At 31.0% G+C, this 6,000-nt stretch overlaps 1 non-coding gene across 1 annotated transcript; it reads right to left on the bottom strand.

Moving 5' to 3' along the window:
• Window positions 1–5,547: 5,547 nt before the first annotated feature.
• On the bottom strand, window positions 5,548–5,743 carry LOC131055722 (U2 spliceosomal RNA). Its single transcript, XR_009108479.2, has one exon. It is a non-coding gene; the product is annotated as a U2 spliceosomal RNA (small nuclear RNA).
• Window positions 5,744–6,000: the final 257 nt, after the last annotated feature.

Below are 6,000 nucleotides of genomic sequence, written 5' to 3'. Positions count from 1 at the left end.
TTTGTAATCATTTCCTTTCGGTTGTGAGGTTTTTTACTCCATTCAGGCCTTGTAGTCCTACCAGGTCCTGATTGGGTCAACCTTGGCCAAACCATTCCAAGGGGGTCACAAATGGTTGTATTTGATTTTTTTGGTCTATTTAAGTCCATTTTGACATTTATTTGTGGTTAGAAACATAATTTAAGTCATTTGGGTATATGGAGCAAAAGTTATCAAAGTTGCTCAAAAATTGCTAATGCAACTTTTACACTTTTTAGTGTTAATCATGTTTCCAATGGCCATGCAGTTTGAAAGTTGGTTTGAGTGGTCGTAACCATTTAATAAATAAAATTACCTTGTAAAGGTCTAATGATGGTTGGAGAGTTGGTATGTATGTTTTGAGAAAGAAAAATCAATAAAATTATGAAGTTTTCTCTGCAAATTCTTGCAACAGTGCTACTATAACATGCATAACTTTTTGGTATGCATAGATCAAAATGTGAGGTTGGAATTTTTGGAAATCCCTATTTCTTACCTTTCATTCAATATTTTTTTTGTGAGATTTGGTTTCGATTTGTGCATTTGGTGAGTGTTTTTCTAAAAACTGCCCTGTAACCCTAGTTTTAAGGGCTTAGACTGAGAAAAATAAATAACTCATCATTCCATTGAGATCAGAAGCCAAAATCTCATGTAATGGTATATATAGGGGTTATAAAAGTGGTTTTTGTTCATTTTTTGCAGGGGTCAACTTTTGAAGAATGTTTGTGGCAATGATTGCCTAACATCACCATGTGTTAAGTTGAAGAAATGAGGGTTTGAGTGGGTCTGTGTTAAAACTGAATGATTGGGTGCCCAAAACCTATTTAAATTGTTTTTTGGGGATTTTTGACACCTTTCCATATTATTTTTTTAATTTTGGAGAGTAAAATAAAGGCACTTGCTTTGTAAAATATGGCTAATTGGGGCTCTCGAGCAGCGGTAGAAGTCAATTTTTTATGCATACTCTCCAAAACACCCTAGGATAATTTTGAGATATATTTTATAACTCCAAAAAGGGTATCCAAACACCTTTTCACAGTCCTAATATATAGTCTATATCAAAAGATATTAACGATTGTTCCAAAATGGAGGGCTACTAGGAATTTGGGGTGGTTGTGAAGCATGTTATCATCCCACATGTCAAATAAAATATAAAATGAATTGGAAAGGTTTGTATCAATGTACTATGGTGTTTTAAATGGCTTCCCTTGATAATCCAAGGGTTTTTTTGGTTCTCACTAAGTTAGTTTAGTTTTGACTAGGTCTAAGGAACCTAGTGTGTTGGGTAAGTTGGGAGAAAGAACCCTTTAAATGTGTATCTATCTTGGTGATTTGAAAAAATATTTTTGAATCATCCTAAGTATCCATCCACCTATGCATCATTTAACCTATACCATTAACTTTAGTCTCATAGTAAGTATTGTGTAATTCTCACTTGATTTAAACTCAAAGAATATATTTCCTTATATTTATGAAATTTATTTCCTTTGTATACACAACTAGATCCAAGTTAAACCAAAAAAATATTGTTATATATTGTACTATCACCATTCAAGTAGATTATGTCATTGGTTTTGGCATGATAAATGTAGCATATCATAATGAATAGGTCACATAACAAGGTAAAATGATATATGTTGAGTCGAGTGTGTGCTCTTTCTTTGTCAAATTTAATGACTGTTGATAGATGTCAACCATAATCACTAGTAGATATCTTTCTATCAACATTTATTACAGTAGTTGACTCTAAAATCCATTAGATATCCACTACCAAACTATGGATTCCCTTTGATATTTAAGATCTTTGCTAATGAATTTCATCATTATCAAATAATGAAGTTTAGAATAGTGGTTGCTAAAGTAATGGTGTTGATAAATAATATTTCTAATTAAGATAGGGCTAATGAAGATGGAGCTAGTGATTTCCATCATTGTCAACTAATGAAGTTTATGCAAGTGATTGCTAAAGTAATGGTGTTGATAAATTATATGCCAAATAGTAATTTCTCACAAATTTTGGCTCAATATTTTTTTCAAACATAATTTAGTCAAAGTTTTAGTCTTAATAAAGCCTTGTAGAGAGAAAACCCTCTAGTGCTAAAGCATTTGTCTTTCTATTATTAGAAATTTTGAGTCTTCTTGAACCTTATCAATATTTTCTTTTTTTTTTTGACTTACCAAGACTTTTTAACAAATTCACCTTGTTGAAATTTTTCTACATTTACAAACTCTCCAAAAAACCAATAGGTTCTTCTTACCAATATTTTCCTAGGTTTGTGAACATCCTAACTTCTTAATAAATGTTATTTCCTTTCATTTGGAACTAATGCCCAAAGTTTTAAAGCTTTGTAAAGTGTTGACAAGTAAAACATCAAAGGTATTCAAGGTTCTGGAAGCTTTGAAATAATCAATAAAGTTGATATTTGACTCAAAATTGTAATAAATAGTGTTAAGCTCTCGACATTGGATGGTTTAGAAGTTTGTAAAATCAATAAATTATCATTTAAATTTTTTAATTTCATGAAAATATTCAGCCAAGAATTTTTAGATAGCAAGTGTTGGCCCTAGTTTAAGTTCATAGAATCATTGAACCTAGTTTGAGTTCACAAAATTATTGAATCATATACAAGGTTTCAAATTTTCCAAAATCTCTAATAAATGTTTGGTAAATAAGATATCATCAAAACATGATCAAAGTTTCTAATTAATGAAAATTTAAGAATATCTCAAAAATATGAATTTAAGTAATTAAAAGGAGGCTAGTAGATCAATTATCGCTATCACATTCAAACAAAGGACCTATATTGCACAACTAATCTCCACTATAACACTGCTCAACTAAAATTAGAGATCCATGCATTGTGTAAGGTGTTGGATATAATCCTCGATGATTCCTCTTTGGGCTTGGTCAAATTTTGTGTTGGGAATGTTAGGACTTGGAGAATCTCTCTATAGAAGGTTGTAAGCTTCCCTCCATAAAAAAATTATTTCCAAAATCAAAAACTTAGTTTCTTCTATGAGAATGAGGGGTTGGATGATAAAATTATTTGTCAAATATTTTTCATTTCTCACGTTGACTTTTTCTCTAATGCTAATGGAAGGTGATTGAGCTTGAGGGTTGTAATTGTCAACCACTATGGGAGGCAATAATTTTTTTAAGAAATTAAATATTGTAGTTTTTTGTGGCATGTAGGATGTGCACTCTTTTCATAAATATTTGTATTTAGTTTGAAGCAATTTAATGGTGATTGGCTCTAAGTGATGGTTGGAGCTCTCTATTTCTTTATGCTACTTGATTGATAAGGAAAACATGGAAATTGTATGGTTCATGCCTCAAAATATAGGAAGGCATTTCATGGGGTTTGTTCTTGGGTTTGGATTCTTCAATAGATGGTGATGTTATCCAACTTATGTCTTCTTCTAGCATTGGTATTTGACAGATAGTGTGTTTGTAATAGCGTTGTCAATTATCCTCTATAAAAAAATTCATAGTGTGTCTTCAATTATTTTGTAAGTTTTCTTGCTTGAACTATTCTAGCTCTTCATTCCTTATTGGCTATCTTTTATTATGTCTTTGTACTGTTTATTTTTGTTCACATTTTCTAGAGTAATGCTCTCTATAGATCCCCTAATATATTAGCAATATATATTATATATTATATTAATATGTATTGAACATATTTTATGTATACACCTAAATTATATTTATGAAGAACAAAATGAGAGATGTTACAAATGAGGAAGATACATTTACACAAGAATGCCTCTAGTATGTGATGCTAAGTGGTGTGACATGTGGGTTCAAAAAAGCCTTTTTGTTGGGTGTAGAATTCAATCCATGTTTTTGTTTGTGTCCCAAGAGAAACACATTTTCATGCTTGACCTCATGACATATATAGAAAATAGTGAAACATAAGCACATGAGAAATAATTTAAGGATAAATTCAAAGAAGATGGTTGTAATTGACTAGGAGTTTGTAGATTCTTTAACCAAAGATATATAACAGCTCAATATCCAATATATTTATATGCATAACATCCTTCAATTTTATTTTAAATTTTGGTTCCTAGTTGTGCGTTTAAAATCTTTAACAATGTTGATAATATATTCATCATGTGCATGCTTCTACTTTAAAATTCTTCCTTGAACCCATAATCGTTAGCTTTGATATGGTTATATCTAATTCTAGTGATGATGGAAGCAATGACCCCTTTTGAAATTGTGAGAAATAATTACGGGGCTTATTCTTTGACACATTCTATATTAATTCCAATAAAATGTTGTAATTAGGCAATAAATAAGATAACAACTAGGAATAAGATTACAACTATGAAAAATAAGCACATGAGGGGTAATTTAAGATTAAATTCAAAGAAGATAGTGAATCATAAAGAGGACTACAAGGAAGAGAAAGATGGCTTTTAAAAAAAGCACAAGGAACAATATAGAGAAGAGAGAGATGTGATATTTGTGAAAGAATCTCACATCTTTCATTTACTTAAAATTTGAAGGATCATGTCCAAGATAAAGTTGACGATTACATGCAAAATAAATATAAGATTGAGACCTATAAACGTTCTAATATATTGAACCCTACATCACATTAGACAAATTAATCCTTTTTTATTCTTAATTTTTGTTTTCAAAACAATTATACACTTGCTTTCTTATTTTCAATATTGATATTAATTATATTAAGAGTGCCCAAATTTAAATTGATCAGATCAATTTTATATTAATTCCACAAATAAATAAAAATGTGTTACCATAAACAAAATCTTAACTTAAAATTTTTAACATCTTTTTATGAAATTGTGTTCCACAACACAATTCGATATTGATTAATTCTCAATTACAAAACCAAAACTCAGATATTATGAAGTATTTTCCGTGAAAGTGTAATCCATGAGAGGACCTCTTTTAGGTACAAGTATATTCAAAGTTTGTCATTCAAATCTCAAGGAATGAAATGTTTAAAGTAACATCTATCGAAACTGAAAATACTTCAAAATATTTGAGGTTTTCTGAAAATTTCCCTTTCATGGGCAAAAATGCTTAAATACAGCCATGGAATTTAAACCCTACGCGGAAACGGGTAAGTGGAATTACCTGTAGTATTCTTCGTTGTACATATTTTAACAAAAAGATATTTTGAATGCAGCCTCGGAGCATTTTCCTAATATTGTGCTCTTAATCAGATCTGACAACCCCATCAAACCCTCAGAAAGCACAAATCTTCAATTTCAGCAGTCTCCATAAGAATGTATTTCTTCAGAATTTCTGTTTGAAGAAATTCATAACAATAATATGGAATCAGCGACAAAAGATAAGCACATGAAGATAAATTTAAAGAAGATTATAAGGAAGCTAACACCATTCATCTACTCAAGCAAAATAAGATTGAAGATTCAATGCAAAACAGAATCAAACAAAATCTAAACAATTAATCTTACGTATTTTTGCATGAAATTGACAAGGATTTCAATTGCAGATTAATTTAGCATTTTGATTTGTGTATTGCTTTGGTTGTGGGGTGCGCCAGACTTCTGCAGTAGTGCAATACAGAAGCGACGCTCGAAGGCCCCTGATAGCAAGCTATCTTTTGGAGCTTCCCCCTGAAGAAATTAATTTAATATCGTGTGGTTCATTGAACCACATATCAGATATTAAACTGATAAGAACAGATACTACACTTGATCTTAGCCAAAAGGCCGAGAAAGGTATGAATTTTAAGTCTCGTTTTTCCCCAATTTATTTCTGCCCTCTCTTCCCCTTATCATACCTTGCTTACATGTGGGATAAATGTGTCTGTACAGCCATGGTCCACATTTGTAATGATCATTTTACATCCTCTCTTCTTTCCACCTCCAAATCATTTCGCCCCATTCCATTTCAACAGTATTACCAAAATCAAGTTGTTTCTCCTACACCATTCAAAGAGATAACATACTATCACTACAAATCCTGCAACTCTCGGTTTT

This window comes from Cryptomeria japonica, chromosome 10 (genome assembly GCF_030272615.1).
Source record: "Cryptomeria japonica chromosome 10, Sugi_1.0, whole genome shotgun sequence".
Classification (NCBI taxonomy): domain Eukaryota; kingdom Viridiplantae; phylum Streptophyta; class Pinopsida; order Cupressales; family Cupressaceae; genus Cryptomeria; species Cryptomeria japonica.
Note: the sequence above shows the minus strand (reverse complement) of the source record. Positions and strands in the feature narration are given on the sequence as shown.